The 22222-nt window shown below is 34.1% G+C and overlaps 1 pseudogene; it reads left to right on the top strand.

Annotated features, from left to right (window-relative positions):
* The first annotated feature begins 19661 nt into the window (after positions 1-19661).
* LOC124099784 (transcriptional repressor p66-alpha-like) lies at positions 19662-21544 on the top strand (annotated as a pseudogene).
* The last annotated feature ends 678 nt before the right edge of the window (positions 21545-22222 follow it).

Below are 22222 nucleotides of genomic sequence, written 5' to 3'. Positions count from 1 at the left end.
TGGGGAAGTGTGGTAGGAGGGAATTCCGGAGGAGGGATTTCCTGTTGGTGTAGTGTGTCCCGGGAGAAGGCCGCATGCGTGGCATTTTTACAAGAGTTTTTGAAATAAAGTTTGTTCCTGCTTGAGTGGCTAGTGATTTTGTGCCCAGCCAGACTGTGGCAAAACTGGAAACATGAAATTCTAAAACATGGGATATAGTGTGATTACTTTTTAAAGGAAAATTACTAACAAGAAGTACCTATACTAAAAAATAAGTGCCAGGCATGGGTGGTACAGTAGTGCATTGGTGCCCTCCTATAATTCCAGAAGCTCAGGAGGCTGAGGCAGGAGAATCACAAGTTCAAAGCTAGCCCTATGCAACTGATATCCTGATTCAATTTTTTTTTTTAAAATAACAAAATTGCTCGGGATGTCACTTAGTAACTAAATGTTCCTGAGTTCAATCTCTTGCAGCAAGGAAGAAAAGGAATACCCCAAATAACCTAATGATATACTTAAAGAAAAAAAGTGATAAATATCAAGAGTAGAAATTAATGATAAAAACTAGAAAAAAGCATACAATGTTATTGAAATTGAAATAATTTTGTAAAAATTGACAAAGCTTTAGCAAAAGTTACAAAAGAGAAGACACAAATAAGTGAAATTATAAATGAAAAGCAGACTTTACAACTGATACTACAGACATAAGAAAGTATCACAAGATACTACTATGAATATTCCCCCCCAAAATTAGAAAACAATACATGTTTCAAGAGATGCACAGGGACCATCCCATTTCATGGCAGTGCTAATCCAGTGGGTTGAGGTGACTTCCCACACTCCTTTCTATTGCCTCCTGCTCACAAGTCCATATTATTCACTTATTTTTCAGTCCCCCAGTTGGAAAGATGCAGTAGGAAGCTTTCAGCTAATTAAATCACAAAACTTACTTTATTCTCCTATGTCTATTACAACTTCCCTCTGTGAACTTGAGAAAATCAGTCTGTTCTCTATTTTGTAGTTGCTCACTCCTTCATAATCACTGATAAATGTGATTTGTAATGGAGGCTGAAATTGTCCACACAGTTCTGAGATCCTCAGAGATGTAGTTAAATAAAAATATGTGGTACGTGTTAGTGTCCAGCATAGACATACTAATGAAAAGAAAGCTAAATGGGATATGAGAGTGCCATGGATATTAGGGAGAGTTATTACAAATTCCATAAGTCCCTTTTAAAGTTTATATTAAGCCTGAGTCTCATTATTGAAAGTGCCTAATCCACTCAATCACATAAACTCTGGAGAGACTCTGACAGTACTGGGCCTCTTGGTTAATTTTTCTTCCTCTAGATACCGTCAAATTTCATTTAGGCTTTTCACAAAAAATAGTGTGTAGTTCAATGCCTTTCTCTTTTCCATATATTTCCCCCTCAAATATAAACTCTTCTTAGTTTAAACATTTTATATTAGTAACGATGGATTCACTCACTGTGATAGTTCACAATTATTGTTCCTATGAGAAAATATATTATAAAATCAAGATTCTAGTCTCTTTTTAGAGACAAAAGAAGGTGTCAGTTGGCACAAGACTGTAAGACAAACTAATGGGCACGCATGCATAATTGTTCACATATGTGTACACACATACACTCAGTGACATACACACAAAAACATGCTTACACACACCCCACTCCCAGTTAGATGCCTATATATATTGAGCTCAAAGAAAATCTCAGCTAGCAGTCAGACTTTGAAATCTTTTTATTTGCTTATGCTTTCAAAGTCAGTGTTGTTTTTATCTTCACTCCTTCCAGGTCATGAAAGAGATACCCACAATGTGTTAATGACATAAAAGCCCACCTCTGGCAAAACCTTAATGTCTGAACAGAGAACTGAATTGTTCACACAGCAAAACATACAAGGAGAAATGACTATCAGTGGGGGAAACCTCTCTGTCAGAGGGAATTTCAGATCATTTCAATGTCTATATTTGCAACTCAAGCATATTGACCTATCAATGCAAAGAGATGTACACAAGGAAATGCAGAAAAAAATATTTGCACAGATATGGAAAAGATTTTCTAGTGATCTGAGAAATGAAAATGCAGTTTTCTACATTTGGTAAACTGTGTTGTTATTAAGAGAACAAACCTTATGTAAAAAGGAGATAAGCGGAAATTGATTTGAATATTATTCCAGGGCAAAATAAATAATCACAATGCATTCAACCTTTATAAATATGTGAACAATTAGATTAATTTTCCCAATTACAAACCTTAATAATGACTTTTAACATATTAAATAGAATAATAAATTGATGGAAATGATAATCCATAAATATATTCTAAGGGGTATTAATAAATGTATCATTAAAAAAGTAGGAGGCATTAGAGAAGAAAGGAAAAAATTCTGAGTTAAAGTTGAAGAGATATCTTAAGACATCCCAAATCTTTAAAGGTTAATATATATATTTTGAATCTCTAAATAGAATTAGAGTATACATTGTCTTCCCAACTTTTTAAACCTAGAAATTGAGGTAGTAAGAGTTCTGAGGAATACACGTATAACTGGATGTTTTCCCAATTAATTTAAACTTAGAGGTAATCTGAATTGCACATTTCATTCTACATATTCCTAAGATGGCCAGTCTTGAAACATGATTATTTTTTAAACACATGAATAAAAGATTCTAGAAATGCACATAGAGAAGCATTTTGCTATGGTTGGATGAGTGTTCTCTAATTGTCCATAAGTAAATCTGATATATGCAGATCCCATCTCTCTCAGTCTCTGTTAGATTGGTAGGCACATGCTCCTACCATGATGTGCTGCCATGAATAGAGGTCCATATTAATGGACTTGAACTCCAGAACTATAGGTCAAAATAAGCCTTATTTTCCTTCATCAGTATTCTGTCTAAGGTATTTTTGTATGCTGACAGAAAGCTTAAAAATACACCACTATTCTGTATTTCAGTCCCTGAAAACTAGATCTCCATTGCTGAAGATTGCAGGTTTCTTACCAGACTTAATACTGTCTAGATATTTCTTTGAAGGGGCATTACTAGGTGGCCTCATATTATACTAATGAAGTTGCCATGATCTAGACCCAGGAACTTGACTTTGTCTTGGCCAATATCATGATATCAACTTTTAAAATTCACTAATTTAAAATGCCAAATAAAATTGACAAGGTAACTGATCATCATGTAGTATTAACTCTTCTCTATATAGAGTTATCTATCTGTGATTGATTTAAAATCAGGAGATTTTTTTGGTGGGCATGGAGTGAAGCACAAAGAGCTAGCAATATGACCTTCATTATGCATGGCATCATATCAGACTCTTAGATCCTTATCCATCCAACTGCAAAGGGGACCCTATTTCCAGGAGTTCTTCAGTATTTTGGCTAAAAACATCATTTGGGCTAAACCCATGCTTGTAGTTATGACAATGCAGTTTACTCTGCAGCACCAGGGAGAAAAAGGATGTTGTACAAAGATTTCACCTGAGCTACACCCTTGTATATAGTTTAAAGGAACCTATTATTACTCTCTATAATATTCAATAATTTCACTTTGTCCCCACATTCTGAGAATATGTTACTATCATATCTTCTTACTTGGTACTATAGAACCTGGTAAATTCAAACGTGCTTAAAACTGCTAATTAACCCATAAGACTCTCTCTCTCTCTCTCTCTCCTCTCTCTCTCTCTCTCTCTCTCTCTCTCTGTGTGTGTGTGTGTGTGTGTGTGTGTGTTTGTGTGTGTGTCTGTGTCTCTGTGTGTGTTCCAGGTGTACAGGAACTACCTATATTTGTTAGGATTTTCTCCAGCCACTGTCAAGAGGGGGAAGGATGACATATGCTGGAAAGATTTAACCTTTGGGACTACACCACAACTAATGACAAAAAAAAAAAAAAAAAAAAAAAAAAAAAAAAAAAAAACCTGCAGCCTCCTTATTCACATATGTGATGACTCTGAAGTTTATTTTATGTATCCCAGGGGTCTTCAGTAGGCTGGAGACCCCATTTCCCACAATGATAACCTGCTCATTAATTGTATCATATATTGACTCTCCACTGGTATACTTGGGATTTTTCCCCAAACAAGATACTAGCATGTCTAACACTACTTGGGTCTCAAGAGTTGCATGGGAACCCAGCCTCAGCCAACATGTAACTAATAAATATTCAGTTACAAATCTGGCCTAGACTCATAAGTGTTTGCCTTTTCCCAATAGCTCAGTTTGTTTTAAATTATTTTCATTATTTATGCTTGGACTTGTATAACTCTTCAGAAACTCAATTTGCTCATATATTATTGACCAATCCATAACATACAGGGGCTACTCTATCTTTCTTAGAAAAAAATCATATTTATCTCAAATGAATTAAAATAATAACTATGGTTTGCTGCACATATAGAGCTCATTGCTTGTGGCATGAAGGAAGGAAAGCTAAATGAAAGAATTCCCAACAGCTTGCAGATTGAACTCTGCAAAATCTCCATTCCTTTTTGCCCTTTGCCTTAACTTGGATCAAGTTATTCATTTTTTTCAGATTACAGTGCAGTTTCAATAGAATATAATTTTATGGTAGATTAATTTGCATTTTTGTGAATCTGGGCAAAGGTAAAAAATAACTACAATATGGAATGACTCAGTCACCCACCTTGGATGACCACAGCTCTGTTTACTCATTAGAAAGTTGCATTTGTAATTTCTAAAAAACTGTAACTCTAAAATTTTAACTTCAATGACACTCTCAAAAATCGTGCACAGTTATTTTGTTAAATTTATATAAATTATTAATAATAAAACCACAGGGACAGATTTGAGTCTCAATCCTAGAAGCTAAAATATACAAGGTTATTTGCATATCTTTGCATTTGGAAATTACACATGTACTAATTTTAGGCTAATGATGTTTTGAAAATTACAAGATTTAGGTCAGGACAGATCTGCAGAAAGAGTGTATTTCTATTTTATTTTTTGCTTTAAACTTAAACCTCTGAATTGTGAATTTTATTGCAATGATTTCTAACATTGACATGAGAGAACATAGTAAAGTTACATTCTGATTTTAAAAAAATGATAATTTTATTGGATCAACATTCTTTATTGGAGAATGAAATTTAAAAAGTGCTGTCTGCCATTGACCAAGAGAGACATTGACATTTTACTGTGCAAGCTTCAATCTTCCCTCAGAAAATAAAAGATCACCTTTGAAATTGATATTTTTCCCATAATCTGTAAGTAGAATATGGGTAATAAAGGATGGGTTCAAGGTAACGTTCAATGACTTGAGAAAGAATTCTTGCAATTAAATTCTAAATGAAGCTCACCCTTAGGCCAGTCTGACACCTGATGGAATGTCCAGGGGCCTTGCTGTGCACTGCTCTCAGTGGTGTTGCAGTCCAAGAAGGCTTTCTGGATACTATTATGTCAAGTTTACCCAACTTCTCTCAGCAAGAACCAGTTTATCCTATTTTGTTTTCTCAATTATTCAAAGATTTTATCTTTATTTCACTATTTTGCATTAAAATTACTTTTGCTCTTCTTTTGGAACATCTGCCTGTGTTCCAAGTCCTTTTGGTTTATAAAATGCCATTGATAAAGATATTTTACTGTATAGTTCTGGACACAGAGAATAAAGGATTCTGAAAACATACTCAATAATTAAAAGCAATCAGTATTCTAACAGATTTTCTTAATTTTGCTTCAGATAAACATGAGACTCCCATGGCCTATTTCCCTTACTGTTTTGTATGTTATAGAAACATTTCAAAGAAGGACTGAAGGAACAAATTCATATGCTTGGCACTCCTAAGTCCCAGATTAAATAGCAGATCACTTTATACAGAATAATTATTATATGTATATTCTTTTTCAGACTATTTTCTGGATGTTACTCACAATTATCCTGCTAGTTTAAGCTTCTCAATATCTGTCATATCTTGAATTTTGTCATCAGGTGATTATCAGAGATGTGTCTTTCTTTAATTGATTTTCACATTTGTTTTACCTTCTCAGGGTTTAAATTCCTGTATATAGCAAAAATTAGGTGCCTGATAAAAACAAGTTGTACTTACTGGGCACTTTTATTTGCAGACATTGTACTAAGTATTTTTCACATTTTATCTTACCTAATTGTTGTACCTGAGATGTCTGTATTAGTTAACCACATTTTACAAATCTGAAAATTAAGGTCTCAATTAAGGATCCTTGACCAAGGCTGCATATCTAATCCCTGTACAACCGAAATTCATATCAAATACAAAGATTTATATAGGGAATCTCATCCAGTTTCTCAATTCCTCCTGAGGAAATAATTTCATGGAATATACTTGGAAAATATTAATAAACTAGAAATAAACCAGCTGTCATGATCCTCTCAAAGCTTACAGATGGCACCCTTCCACCATATAAATACACATGAACAACAAACATTTTAATATGCTCCAGTGTCAATTAAAAGAAAATACAGAAAGAAGAACCCAACAAGAGCATTTCAAATTTGAAATCATATTTTATCTTTCCCTCACAAATGCCTTTTCTTTCTACAAACTGGTGTCAACTATGGTACTTGTTGACTATTTTCTTTTTTTTTTTTTTTTGTTTTACACTATATTGCAGGTCATGTTTGTCAAACATTTTAATTTACCTCTTATGTAACTGAAATGATCTAATGAATAATCTGTCCTTCACTGGCATGTCAGAACATAATGGGATGTACCACAAATGTTTCCCAGGTGTGCTGCCAAAGTTTAAGCAACATGTAATATGTAGTTTGGATTTAACTAAAGATGCATATGGTCACTGCAATGTCTGCAGAAAGGAAATGGAGCAAAAAGGGTTTCTACAGTTTGCACTGGAGCAGATTAGGACTCAAGGAAAGGAAGAAGTAAAAATTGGTTGGTGTGTTTCCAATCCAGCTTCAAAGTAACATAGAAGAATTGCATACTAAATTCTGATATTTGACAATTGAGTATTTAAGAAGGCATTTATCTGCAATCATCAGTGATTCATAAGTAGAGACCCAGTATTAGAGAGCCACTGCTTGAATTCAGAGATGACTGAGGTGTTTCTGTAGGTTCTGGGATGTAGTTATACTGTTGATGTTGTTATGTGGAAATCACCATCACCAGTGGTGACTCTAATCCCAAAATCCCAAAAACTACTTGAATAGGTTGACTACTTTTCATTTTATATATACAACTGACTCTAGAAAAAAAAATTATCTTCCATCCTTTTCCTACAGGTGACTTTAATATTAAAAAAAAAAAAAAAAACAGTCCTCTGAGGCTGCTGCCACTGTTTCCATGTTCCTATTATCTTGCCATACTTGAGTGTGACCTCTTGATTAGTAATCCTCTATTGTCATACAAGTTTCTGATGATATCTCAACAGGCAGAAACATTAACTTTTTGGAATAATTGACTACTGGTAGTAGTCTGTTAGCATTAGTAAAACCTAACTATCTGAGCTCTATAGGTTTCATAATTAATTCTAATTTGCCACTTAGACAAAGCAGTCAATTTGTTTTTGTGTGCACTGATTGAAAGAAGCTTAGCATCTAAGCTAAAAAAAGATAAAAAGATCAATCCATAAACGAACACACATATTCCCCTATATTTGGAGAAAAAGTTGATCAATCTTTAGGCCATTATAAAGAAAGACTGTTTCTACAAATTATTAAGTCTTGTAATACTGAATAATATTTATCAAATATTTGGAAAGAATATGATCACTTTTTGAAAATATAAAATATCATGAAGCATATGCATGCACCCATCGTTTTAAAAAAAAATCACATTTGACACTTTTATATGACTGTCTTTCACCTATCTTCATAGATATTTCTCTTTCAATCTTTTTTTATGAAATGCAGAACTTCTCTCCAAATGTGAGCCTATATTTTTGTATAAATGTAATGTTATTCTTAGCCAAAAGCATAGAATTATATTTATATGGCTCATCTGCAAATCCTCCTGGTTTCTTTCAGTGAATTTGCTAATTGCATATTTTAGCTATCCATTTTCTTATCTTGGCCTTTGTGGCACATTTTACTAGATATTACGTTTTCTTGTGTTTAGGTTGTATTTGCATGAAATCAAAGTGTGAGTTGGTTGACTCATTGCATTTTGTATACATGGTGCATAGTAAATACTGAAGTGAAGATTATCTTTTCTTGGAGCAAAACTTAAAACATGTGTTTCTCTGCCAGATCTGCTTTGACAAAAAAAGAGAAACTTAAAATGTTGGGCAGCATATGGTTAGGTAATCTTTCTATAATCCAATCTTCTTAGCAAAGTGAGATTATATTCCTTGCCTCTTTTTGTTATATATACCTTATTACTATTCAATTTTGACAAGTGAGAGCAAAGAAAACCCCATTTCAATTATTGAATTTAATAAAAGTGTGAGGTGTGATGCCTGTGTGTGTGTGTATATTATGGTTAACACATGATTTTGAACTTTGATACAATATGCTATATATAGTATATAATAATAATACAGATTTACTCTTAAATATAGAAAAATGAAACAATCAAAAGAAGAAAACAAAAATACAATCACAAATCTTAAAATATTAGTATATTTTTTTCATAAACACCACTGTTCTTAAGCTAAATTCTTTTCCATAATATATATTTCTGTTTGTTCTTGCCTCAGTAGTTTTGCTATTGGAAGCCTATAATGTGTCAATACCTAATATTCAGATATCCATGCTACTCTACCTACTTCCCCTCCCCACTGCCCATTGCTTTAAAATGAATTGCATTATATCTCTAGAAGACTCTTGTGAAGAATTTTGTGCTATCATCCAACACAGGAAAAATTCCTACCTATGGATTTTCTGTTGCTTCAACTCTCCATTCAGAAAAAAATCCAGATTATACAGACCTTCTTCTGAGAGAAGCACCCACCATTATGTTTTTTATATGTTTGCTGCATCTTGTCCAATGACACTCCCCTATCCCACCAATCTAGGAGCTGTTAGTGTCTCCTCACCTTCTAGTGCAGGCACCAGTCATGTGCTAAGCTATAAGAAATAAGCCTCCTAAACGTAGAAAGAAAGAACAAAGAAAGGGAAGGAATAGAGAAAGGCAGGAAGGGAGGAAAAAATTAGGCTGGGAGGGAGAGAGGCAGGAAGAAAGAGGGATTTCTTCTAATATTGTCACCTTTCCAGTTTTAGGATTTCAACCCACCCCACCCCATCACCAGCACATATAACTTAACAAAAAAACCTTTCTATCCTAGAAAGAGCCTTAGTCTGACAGATGGCAGCAGAGTGGTCTCTGAAATCAGAGCTGTAATTCGTAGAGAAAACAGGAAGGCTTGCACTCTGCATTTTCTGCATGCAGTCTCCACTCTAGTTTGATCAATAATTACAATGTTGCTGTTACTTTTAATATTTATTTTTAGTTGTAGTTGGACACAATACCTTTATTTAATTTATTCATTTTTATGTGGTGCTGAGGATTGAACCCAGGCTCTCCCATGTGCCAGGCAATGTTACTTAAAGTCTTTGTCACCACATTAAAATGCACAAAATTCTATTTTCTAAGGTTATCAGTGTAGGTAAAATGTGAAGAATAAATTGCAAAATCAAATACTTTATCTCTCAAAAGCTTCTGAAGAAAAAATCTAGATTTTTTTCATTATAATATAGTTTTGGTTTGAAAGAAAAGCATTATCCTAATGAAAAAATTCTAAGATCTAATATTTCCTTTGTGTGAATTTTTTTTTATCAAAAGCCTTAAAATAAGATAAAGGCCACATGTCTGTTATTGTATTTTTTCCTCATTTTTATATTGGTGCATTATAGTTGTACATATTGTTGGGAATTGTTACAAATCCATACATGGACATACATCTTTAAATGTCTTACTGAGCATTGTTTGACAGACATATTCATAAACTCAGTTCTTTCAGGGATATGTTTTTGTCACACTTACTATTTACTATTTGATTAAGACAGGAAAACTATTAAGTTATATATTTTTGTCCACTAAAGATGCATATTTTTGTCTCTGGAAAAAAGAGATTGTTTTATTGCTTTATATTATATTAATCAAATTTGTCTCTAACTTAGAAATATAATTCAGCATCCTTTCGAGATGGATGATAAAAACTACTGTTTATAAAGTTCTCAAACTGTTGTACCATTTTGCTAGTTTCCTTTTCTAATGGCTAAAAATCTTTGACATAGTTTCAGTTTTTAATATTTATTTTTAATTGCAGTTGGACACAATACCTTTATTTTATTTATTCATTTTTATGTAGTGCTGAGGATTGAACCCAGGGCCTCGACATGTGCTAGGCAAGCATTCTATTGGTAAGCTACAACCCAGCCCATATTTTCATTTTTTTATTTGTATGAGATTCACTTTTTAAATTTTTGAAATTATATTTAGTATTTATATTTTAGTTTTCATGTGTGTATATGTGCACAAAATAACTAAATGAGGTTATTAAAGCAGTATTAATAAAATAATTCTATGTTGGTTTTAATTCTAAAAGGGTATACATGTAAGTATGTATGCATAAATGTACATGTATATTTATATGTTAAGAATATTAATACCTATTATTAAAAGCCTACACAACAATTAATTTCTGAAATGTATTTGCTGAAAAAATATTAAACAAAATAAAACATATAGTTATATATTGTATCTTATTCTGGAATAATGTATAGAAACATTTTTCTGAATAACTAAAATGTGGAATCTAGCTTTTGAGTTTAAAGCCTGGAAAATTATTTTAAGATTTCTTTCCCCCAGAATATATGCAAACTTTTTTTACCAAATTTTAATTTATAATTTAAATACTTAGAAATAAAGAAATTAACATGAAGCATTTTATAACAGTAGTCATTTACCATGTAAAAAAAAGTGGTTTCTGTTTATTTCTGGCTTTAAAAATGTTAATGTGACATCATTGTATAAACTTAATGGATAGCTTAATTTCCTTTGAAAATATGGACCTCAGTAACAGATGTAATTGAGAAGAAATTAATGTTTCAAATATAAATTTATTTTTATGGCCCACTTAGTTCCATAACAGGGTCTTAGGAACATTTTTATTTAAACTAAGATTACTAGCAAGTAATCTTAGTTCAGGATTTTTTAACATTAATAGAGAATATAAATGGCCTTAGGATGTGTATTTCATATTTATTCCATTGCGTAAATTACCATCAAATATCCCAATAATCAAAGTTCCCTTGCCATGGAAACTGGTATAAATACATTGGATAATGTACTAGTTCTTCATCAGTTTTCCCTACACACAATGAAAATTCTTCAGCATTTGCTTTGTTCAGAATCTTTCTAGTTTATGGCAGTATGCTATTTAAAAGGTAAGTTGATCCACATGTGAAATATTAGCCAAACAGATTTTAATAATAGATATTTGAACTTCAAATTTGGTATACTTATTTTATAAAAACAGAGTTATACTGATGTTGTAGTAGTGGAATAATGTTGGAGAACCTGATTCTAGACCAGCATTGTCTAATATGGTAGACACTGGCCACATGTGAATACATGTATGCAAGACCAAATTAATTAAAATTAAATAAAACTCAAAATGTAGTTCTCCATGGTATTAGCTACATTTCTAATGCTCAATATCCTTATATTGTTTCTGGGTATGATGTTAGACAATGTAGTTATAGAAGATTTTATTCACTATGGAAACTTCCACTGGACAGTTCAGGTCTAGACTTCTGACATGTGGCATACTTCTTTCTCTTTTCAAATGTTAAAGATAAATTTGATCTGATCTATCTTAAACAGTATGAGATTGGACTAATAAGAATGCAAACTACAGATTCTTAATGTATTGAGCATGAAATTACTATATGAATTACACATTTATCTCTGTACTAAGTACACAAAAATTACGTACTTATTTCTACATTAAAATGTATAGAATAAAATTAATTCATTCATAAGACTTCTTAAAATTGTTTCAATTGTGAATGATAACCATTTTAATATTAATTAAAAATAAAAAATATTCAATAAAAGAGACACTCACAGTAATACATTTTAGATTAATTCAGAAGTCACTTATTATTAATGCCTCCCCAAAAAAAAAATTAGAATATGGATCATTTATCCAATGACATCTTTTTTTTTGCATACTGCACATTTTTTTCTAATTTCCTTAAATATATGAACAATTTCCATTACTGGACAATAGTTGGTTATCCTCACTTAACTAATGACTACACAAACCACCACCAGAGATCTAAATGCAAGAATAAAAGTCAAAATCAGCTGTTGTTCCAGGCATTTTTTTACCTATTCATTTCTAATCATAGTCAGGTGAATTTAACTGAAAATAATTGCCATAAAGTAATTTAATTTAAAACATTTCAATATTTAAAAAAAGAAAAATAAATTATTTATTATTTCCCATCTAGGCATTTCACATGACATCACTCCTGAAGCTTAATCATGTTTTAATTTTTTTGTAAATCAAGTTATGTTTCATTCATTTTAATGGAATGAATGTAGAAACCCAATAGAATGCAGGAACAAATCATCTTTTTTATAAATTTATGGACTTATTGTTTGATATTTAATAACAGGGATTTGCATTAAAAGTAATACAACTTTCTGAAAAATTGTTTTTAAGCAAATTTAAGCAGTCAACACAAAGTTCTGTGCCACTTGATTGAAAAACCATGGGAAGACAGAGAAGTTACTGATATGCTTTCATAAAAGAGGTAAGCCCACATTACATGTGAAGGCAAAGTTAACTTGGGTACTGAGCTTGAGATTCTGATTATACAAATGCTGTTTTAGGAGACAAGATACATGATGAAATGACAATAAATTTTATTTAAATCTCATATGTATCTCATATACACATGAATTCTCATATTAAGAGAGATTAACCAAATAGTATTAAAGCCAATTATTTTAAAAAAGGGGAAAATATAAACCAAAATTACAATATATATTTTTCATTAAATTATACCAACTTAAAAACTGCTTCACATTTCAAATCACAGATGAAATAAGGAAAGTTCATAATAGTGTCTAATTACAGTAATCAAAAAATTAAGTTCTAGGTATGAGAAAATGATTTTATTTTTTGTAAAACACATCAATTCTAATCACCTTGCATTAAATGCACTGTGATTTTTAACCATATGTTTTAAACAAAACAAAAATATATTACCTGGAAATATCTGGTGCTGGTATAAAAGACTGGTTAACTATCTGAAGATTTGTCAATATAATTAACTACATTACATGGCTGAGGGAAAAAAGAAAAATGTGTTATCATTTCAGAAGATATTTAGAAAAAGCTTATGATACAATAGACACTAAATTTGATTTAAAAAATAAAATCTTGATAAACAAGAAATAGAAGGTTATCATTCTAACCTTATGAAATATATTTAGAAAAAAAAACATACAATAAATACCACATGAATGGTGATATTTTAGATTTAGTACTATCAAAGCAAGAGCAAGATAATTGTGACTGTTAGTTTCAGTCCTGATCAAAATTGTACTGGAAATCCTTGCAATAAGACAAGATAAGGAATAAGGGCACAAGAAAAAGAACAAAAAAGCCAAAAATATTTGGTTTTCTATAAGAAAAAGAAAGGAGAGCAAATTTCTAGGACAAAAGATGAATACACAAAAATTAATAGCTTCCCAGTACAGAGTGGAAGCTAATTAGAAAAAAAAAAATATTGTAACAACAGGAAACAAAAAAAAATAATAAGCAGGACTTTTGTCTTGAGGGTTACAAACATTGTTGAAGGACATATAAGAAAACCTGATGTAAACATGCCCTAAGTTCACCTTTGGGGGGACTCAATATTATAATTAATTATCCACTAACTGTTCTGGAAATTTAATGCAATTCAAATGAAAATCTTACAGGATTTTATATGCAACCAGACAGCATATATTATTGAATGGTTTAAAGACAGACAAAGAATCTAAAGAGAAAAAATATAAAGTCCATAAGAACCCACAAAAACTAAAATCTTGTCACCTGACCAAATTAATAACTGTCACATGGAAGAAAAGAAATCTAACCACCTACCTCATAACAAAATTAAATTTTCAATGCAAAAATCTAAAGTGTTAAAACTCTTAGATGATCTCATGAAAAAAAAAAAAAAAAACTTAAGCCTCCGAGATCATAATCATAACAGAAATATTAATACATATCTTCACCTATACTTCTCAATAACTTTCATAGACAGACATTTAAAATTACAGAATCAGTTTGAAAAGTCAAAAAATAGATTGATGCTGAGTAGTATCTATAATCAGAAGTTTTCTATTCATTGAGAATTATTTTAATAGGATATCCAAGCAGAATCTTTTATTAGTATCTGTATTTTCTACACAGAGCCTGGCATGAGAAGCTTAATACATGTCTCCTGAATGAACATTGGAATGCTTAAATAACTATCAATTATCATTTATCAAAACTGCAGATGTAAAAGAAACAGGGGTAAAGCTGAAACAGCATTGCCCTTATGATATACCCTGGAAATTGCTTTTATGAATAAACTACAGATAACAACTTGGTTACTTGTCATTTGTCTATTTCTCTTAAAATTGAAAGGCAGAATGTGAAAATGCAACCCTTTCTTGGCAATATAATGTAGATGGCTTCCTAATTAATTACTTCAGAAGCTGAAGAAGCTTTCAGTAAATTCATCTTCTTTATGACTTTTTGTTGGTATGTGTTGACCTTTTAAAATTTAAAACACTTCCTATAATTTCTGTGTCAGTAACAATACATGATATGTCACCATTCTTAGTAGAATCAATATTCCCTTCCATCTCCTTTTCATTAAGTTTACTGACTAGATGTGAGGGGCATTGTTCCTCAACATTGTAAGGAGGCGACACCTCTCTGCAACCCCAGGCCACAATTATATCAGACTACATTTAAAGGAATAATTATCTGAGTAATTCCATGAACCAAAACGACAACAACAAAAAATGTTTTTAAAAGAAAATTGTCTTTCAATTCATATAATTAAAAACAACATACAGGCCAGTGGTTCTCAATGAAGGAGGGTGGAGTGAAAGACATTTTGCTGACCTCCACACATATGCATTCAGCTATGTCTAGAGGCAATTTTTACTATAGCAATTGGGAAGGGGCACACAATTACTTTCATCTTGGGATGCTTCTAAACATTTTATAACTCACAGGACAGTTCTGTACATCAAAGATGTACAGAAGGAAAAAAAAGTCAATAGTGCTAAAGTTGAGATACCTTGATGTAGAGAAACTGAGTGCCTCATGAAATGTTTCTCAATCCATTTTATATTTTAAACAATTCCCTGGTCCTCTCTGCTTGATCCCATGTAGTGATGTTAGCAATACAAAAACACAGTATGATTATTAATTACCACTAACTCTTCCATGGCTACCAAATAGAGTTCCTGTGGTGTCCTCACATCCATCACTTAAAGATCAAATGTTTACAGCAGATAAGCAGATATTGGCTTTTAAGTTTATAAGACTCTTATATAGAAAAGATTTGATTTTATAATGTAAAAACAATGATTTATGAATTCTGCTTAAAACACTTGTTATTTGGATCAATATGAAGTTTAGAATGTAGTGAATTCTGTATCAATACTCCCATTTCATCAACACTACAAAGTTATTCTGGGGAAAGATTATATTCATCAATTTTCTTTCTAAAAATAAAATATGTTTTTCTTCCTACAATATTAAATCTGCATATCTCTGCCAAGACACTCCTATATACTGGACAAATGCTATTTTCAAAACAATGTGGCCACCCCCAGAACACAAAAGTAATCTTTCACAAAAATGGGGATGCATCAGTCAACTGTGCTTGCTCACAGAAAACAATTACTTTTTTGAACAGCCATTAAGTCACAGATAGAGGCATCCCTGTATCATTTTGCTGAAACAATTGTAAACATGGTCAAACTGGACATACATAGACTATGGCATTTCTTTGCATTGTTGTTTTAAGACAAATAAGAACAACATTTTAAGCATGATGCATGTTCACAAAATGAGGCCAACATTGTAATTGTGCCTCAGAATTTCCATATTTTCACAAGTACTCTAAGAGAAATATATGTAAATGATATGAGCACACAATTCACAAACATGAAATATTAATGATTAACAAAAATGGTTAAACTTCATCAGTATTCCAGAATATGCAAATTAAAACAAAGACTCTATACCTATAAAATGATCAGAGCAGAGTAGAAGACATTCATTCAAGTTTCTAGTGCAGAAATATATTAAGTCCCTACTCTACATGGAATGTTCATACAAATGAATGTTTGAAAAGAAAAATTTAAAACCACCTAATGGACAAATCTTTTATTTTTATTTTTATAGCAAATATCATGACATTGAAGGATTTTATATGACATTTATATCATGTTAGATGGGCTACAGCAAGAGTGCTCTGTCAATCTGGTTCAAATATATTTTCTACAAAGAATAGTTATGTAGAAGTTTAATTTGTTAGAGATTCTATTAAGAATGGTGCATTCTTATAATTTACTATAGCAAATTAACTTGTCACATAGGAAGGAGAAGATCTCCTCTTAATTGCATTTGAGTTCAAAGCCCAAATAATATCCCAATGCCCAAAACAATTTTTTCCTGCTTTGGGCATTGGGAGATTATTGGGAAGAATTTGTTTTGAACATTGGGAGATTATTTGGTCTTTGAACTCAAATGCAATTAAGTACTTTACTACTTAAAAAATAAGGAGTTGTCCCGGTAAAATACAAAATGTACATTTCATTTTCTTTGTTTCTATCACTGCAAACCCCAATTCATGTTATACAGAAAGGCAGATAAGGTCAAATTTCATTAGGAAGGAATAGGAAACTAAATTTTAGTGCTTTTTGAAATTACTAGTTTCAAAAATACAGGGAAACATAACTTTTCATAGTAGAGGCTGTGTATACCAACTCATGCATTGGCAAATTAGCTTCTAGCTCACACCAAACAAATGAATCAGAGAATAGTAAAAATGCAAAAGTATATGAACAATATCTTTACCTTTTTTGTATTTGGTTACCAATTGGTTTCTCAGTGCAACCTTTTGCTTGCCACCATTTCCTTACAGAGGTTAAGTCTAAAAATGTATTCTAATAACACAATTTCACTAAGAATAGGGTCTCTTGAGCTAGTGTCTAACGTATTATAAAAATGTTTTAAGCTCCCAGGTTAATATAATTATCACACCTGAAAGTTACTACCAGTGCTTTGGTATAAAAAAAGAGCAACAAAACAAAACAAAACAAATGCCAGGAATGGTTTAACAATACTACAAAATAGGTGGGTTAATCAGTGCACTCACTCTTGCTGTCCACCACCCATCCCCCAAGAAAATAAAATACATATTTCTCACACTCACAATTTAAAAAGAAAATCAAGAAAAAGGTTTTCTTCAAAGAATTGCTCCCCCTCCATTTGTTTTTCCTGCTCTGAAAGAGAGAATTATCTGATAGCAGCAGCATTTAGTAAATGATGCATTTCTTGAGATAAAGTTGCATAGTAGGTGGAGAAAAAATTTTGCCACCTGTTCGATAGTCATAAGAATTTGAGTGCTAAATCTTTCACAGTATTTATTTCCACCCTTGAGAAGTTAATTAAAAACTTGAGATGGTAAAAATCATTTCCATTGTTTTCCAGATAGATTCAAATTATGCATGCAACATTGAATTCTAAAGATATTAATAACTTTTCTACTGTCCTTCATCACCCCACCCAAACAAATCTTGAATGTTAGACCACAAGAGTTTGTGCAAACACACACACACATGCTCAACTTCTGTTATGAAGAACGAGGGAAATATTTTTAAAAAATCAGACATAGAATTTCCAACTCCTGAAATGAATTAACATCTATAAAATAAGCTTGTCATGTTCATTGAAAAAAAATGGAAAAAAAAATCTTAGTTTAATTAATTCTGTATAAACACATTCTGCATAAAAACACCTCCTAGGTAACTGTGGTTGACAAGATTTGGGTATGATTACAAATTTCATAAACATTATGGCATAACTTTACAAATTATGATTATATTTATAGCTTTGACTATAAAATGATTGACTGTAGATCATTCCCTTGCTCAAAACTATGCAATGACTCACTAATCTCTAAACAACAATCAAATCCTACACTCTTAGATTCAAAGTTTCTTTGCCAAGCTCTCTTTCACTGATTCCACATTTCAACAAAGGATTCAAAAGAAATATATATTTAGTAATTAGAGAATAAGCAAAAATACAAATTAATATTTCAATATAATAATTTTTCCTTTAAAGTACATTGCTTCTACATATTCACAGCTATAACTTTTTGTCTATTGCTAACCAAGTTATGTGGAAAAGCCATTTTATTTAAATATTTTTAATAGAAAGCAAATTCATTTCATGTAAATCTAATATCTGCTAATCTTATAATTTAACTGCATTGAAGCACTTTAAGTATAAAAACTTCAAACATAAGTAAATGTGGATGATTTTTTGAGTACTAATTTTAAATACATTTCTCCTAAACCCTAGTCAGTTTTTTTTCATCCTAGTCAGCCATTCTTTTTATCAAATTCCTCACACCAAACACAGTATCCTTTAAGTGCAAGCATACTAGCTCCAAGATATAAATTTGTTTCAAATAGTTTTCTCTGTTATGATAAAAGATATAAAAATAACTCAAATAACTCCTAACTTTAAGAGTAGTTGCAATCTTCCAGCAGAGTATAATATTATTTTCTTTATCAAATTACCATTGTTGCACCATAACTAAGTATTTTTGTGACTGGCAATCTACTTCCAGTTTGTGCTTGCATCTGAGTATTTATCAGTAACACTGAATATAATCTAAATTTTGTATCCATTCTTTAATAGGAGAGATACCCTAAATTACTCTTTAGTAAGATTGTGATATATTACTCTCTCTCTCTCTCTCTCTCTCTCTCTCTCTATATATATATATATATATATATATATATATATATATATATATATCAAATGAAGAAATCCAACACTATTAAGTGAATAGATATAAACAGTGCTACAGACTTAAAAAACTAGCCTCTCTAAATTCACTCATACATTCAACATTCATTCAGTACCTGCTACATGCCAAGCATTGCATTAAGAAACAAGAAAAAAAAAAAAAAAACAGCAGTCAGGATACTTGCCTCTAAGATATCATCATCAAATAAATAATTACTTTCCAAAGGATTAACTGATATATTAAGATTACATTATCTACCAACAAATATCATGTTGTATAATTCATATAAACAATAATAACAATTAATTGCAAACTTTGTTGGGAGTCCATAAGGTTATAAGTTCATATTTAGCATATAAACACCATGGTTTTTAAAAAGTCACATATTTTTCTTACTATAATATTAAAGGATTATTTTCTTCTGGATCAGGCTATCTGTAAGTCTGCATCAGCAATCAAATAATATCCACTATTCAAAAAATAAACTGCAGATCTGGCCAGCGGTGGGGGCAGAAAGGCAGACGGGTGGAGCAGAGCCATGGGCCTGGGTGGCCCCACTGGCATACCAAATATTCTTGGCCTGGCGCCCCTGGCCCCTCTGCCACCTTGCCCCGCAACCCCGCAAACCCATGAATTGCCAATTAGAATGACTGAGGAAGCTTGCCCATCACTAAATCAGAAATGAGCCCTTGAACCAGACCCTATAGAGGATGATGTGGAGAGCAAGAAAATGAAAATGGAAAGAAGATCCTCAGCTTCAGACTTAAACTCTGATGGAGATATAAGAGTGGCACCTGAGCCAGGAGCAGGTCCAGCCCAAGGATTGCTGAGGGCAGCAGAGGCCACCATAATTTGAAGAGGTGAGGGACTGGTGAGCGAAGGCCAGTGGATATGCGAACCTCACACAGTGACATGAAGTCTGAAAGGAGACCGCCCTCTCCCCATGTGATTGTGCTCTCTGACAATGAGCAACCTTCAAACCCAAGGGTGAATGTACTGACCAAGACAGCCTTGAAGGAGACCAGCAGTTAGGCTCTTCTGAAAAGTAGTCCTGAAGAACAAGAAAGAATGATCAGGCAGCTAATAGGAGAGCTAAGATTAGAAGAAGCAAAGCTTGTATTGTTGAAAAAGTTGCAGCAGATACAAAAAGAAGCCACCTCCCAGAAGCCCACGGGCTCCACTGGGAGCACTGTGACTACCCCTCCCCCATTCATGCGAGGCATACAGAACCTTCCCGTTGGCAAGACATCAATTCAGACTTCTTCAACTCCAATGCCTGGCAGTGTCATCTTGCCACCCTGGTCCGTGGCGGGCAACAGGTGTTTTCTAAGCTGGGACCTTAGGGGACATCACAGGTCGTCATGCCCCCACTTGTCAGGGGGTCCCATCAAATCCATAACATCCGGCAACATTCCACCACAGAGCCACCGCCTTTTCTTTTGCTCCCCCCCCCATACCCACGCTTCTGTGCCCAGTGTGCAAATTCAAATTCAGGGACAGAAAATCATCCAGCAGGGACCCATCAGTGTCAACAACGTCTCCAACACCAGTCTGCTGTCAACCTCCCACAGCCCACCCCAGCATCACTGAAGGGGACAACAGCTGCCTCCACTCAGGCCAACTCCACCCCTACCAGTGTTGTTTCTGTGGTTACTTCTGGTGAGTTTCCAGCCAGCTGGTAGGCGGTCTCCAAGCTTGCACTAGGCAAACAACTAGAGAAGACACTGCTGGGGATCCCCCACCCGATTCCCCAGCCCCAGAGATGAATTTCCTGCCAAGTGCTGCCAACAATGAGTTCATATACCTTGTTGTCCTGGAGGAGGGGGTGCAGAACCTACTGGAGACACAAGCAGGCAGGATGTTGGCTGCTGCAGCTGCTGCTGTGCTATACTGGGAGTCCTACATGTGTGCACAACATAAGACAAACTTCACATGCCATTGGCAGGAGGAGAGGGTGGGGCCATCATGTGAGAGAACTGCATGACATCCAACCAGAAGAAGGCACTCAAGGTGGAGCATACTATCCGCCTGAAGGCTGCCTTTGTGAAGGCGCTGCAACAGGAGCAAGAGATTAAACAGCACCTCCTGCAGCAGGGTATGGCCACCACAACCACCACCAAGGCTGAGCTCACTGCTGCCCCCCACTTAGCCCTGAAGCAGGTTCATAAAAGGCCCAAGACTGGAGTAACGGAGCTGTACAGTCCTCCAGCCAGCTGTTCTGAGGCTCAGCTGCAACAACCCCACGGTGTACTGCACACATTCGGCCAGTCGCCCAAACTGCAGAACACAGCCTCAGCCACAACCCTGGTCAGCAGGACTGGCAGACATTCCTACAGAGCTGCAGGTGCTCCCAAGAGCAGTGTCACCTCCAACTGGAACAAAACGCTCCTGAGCACAGGCGGGACCCTGACATTTGTCAGTCCAAGCTTGGCAGTTCATTAGACGTCCTCTGCTGTGGATCACCAGCGAAAATACCTCCTGTACATAATTCCACCACACTCCATACCCCAGTCAGCCACGTGGAAATAGTGTGAGCCAGGCCCAGTGGAGGACAGGCTCCTCCTCCCTCCCACCTGGCCCTTGGTCTAAAAGGATACACCACACTGCCCTTTGAGAGCGAGTGATAGCCACGCTGCTACTGAAGCAAGATATTAGTCCTTGGTTGCAGAGCCTCATCACAGCTGGGTACAGGGGTGCTGCTTCATGGTGGGCAAGGATCAGAACTGAGGGACCTTTCTGCGGGCTTCCTTCCTTTCTTTCTTTGCCTTTAGTTTGCCCAACACAACAGAAAAGTGGACCTCAGGGGCTGGCTGTGTTTCGGGCCTCCTCCCTCCACTCCAGGTAGGCACACACAGGCAGTTCATCTTGGACACTGTGACACACTCAGGTGAGGCTGGCACCCAGTGTCACAGTCTGGCTGGGCACAAAATAATCGAGCCACCACACCTTGTAAATTCAAACAGCAACTCTTTATTGCCGAACTCTCACCAGCACTCTACACGCACGTTCTGTGGAAAATACACACCTTCCACCGGCTCTGCATACCAAATACCCTCTGAATCCAACAAGAACTCAACAGGAACTCAAGGAGTGCGCGCCTGAGACAGCAGGATATGCTCTATTCCCAGCAGGATCCACCCGAAACCTGGAGCCACCCTAATCCCTGAGCAAGCTCACCTTTCAAACCAAAACTCTCAAACATTCATG

Source organism: Marmota monax, unplaced genomic scaffold, assembly GCF_021218885.2.
Source record: "Marmota monax isolate L192 unplaced genomic scaffold, Marmota_monax_Labrador192_F-V1.1 WCK01_AAM20220418_F8-fsc00937, whole genome shotgun sequence".
NCBI classification, from domain to species: domain Eukaryota; kingdom Metazoa; phylum Chordata; class Mammalia; order Rodentia; family Sciuridae; genus Marmota; species Marmota monax.
This window is presented reverse-complemented; position numbering and strand designations above follow the sequence as displayed.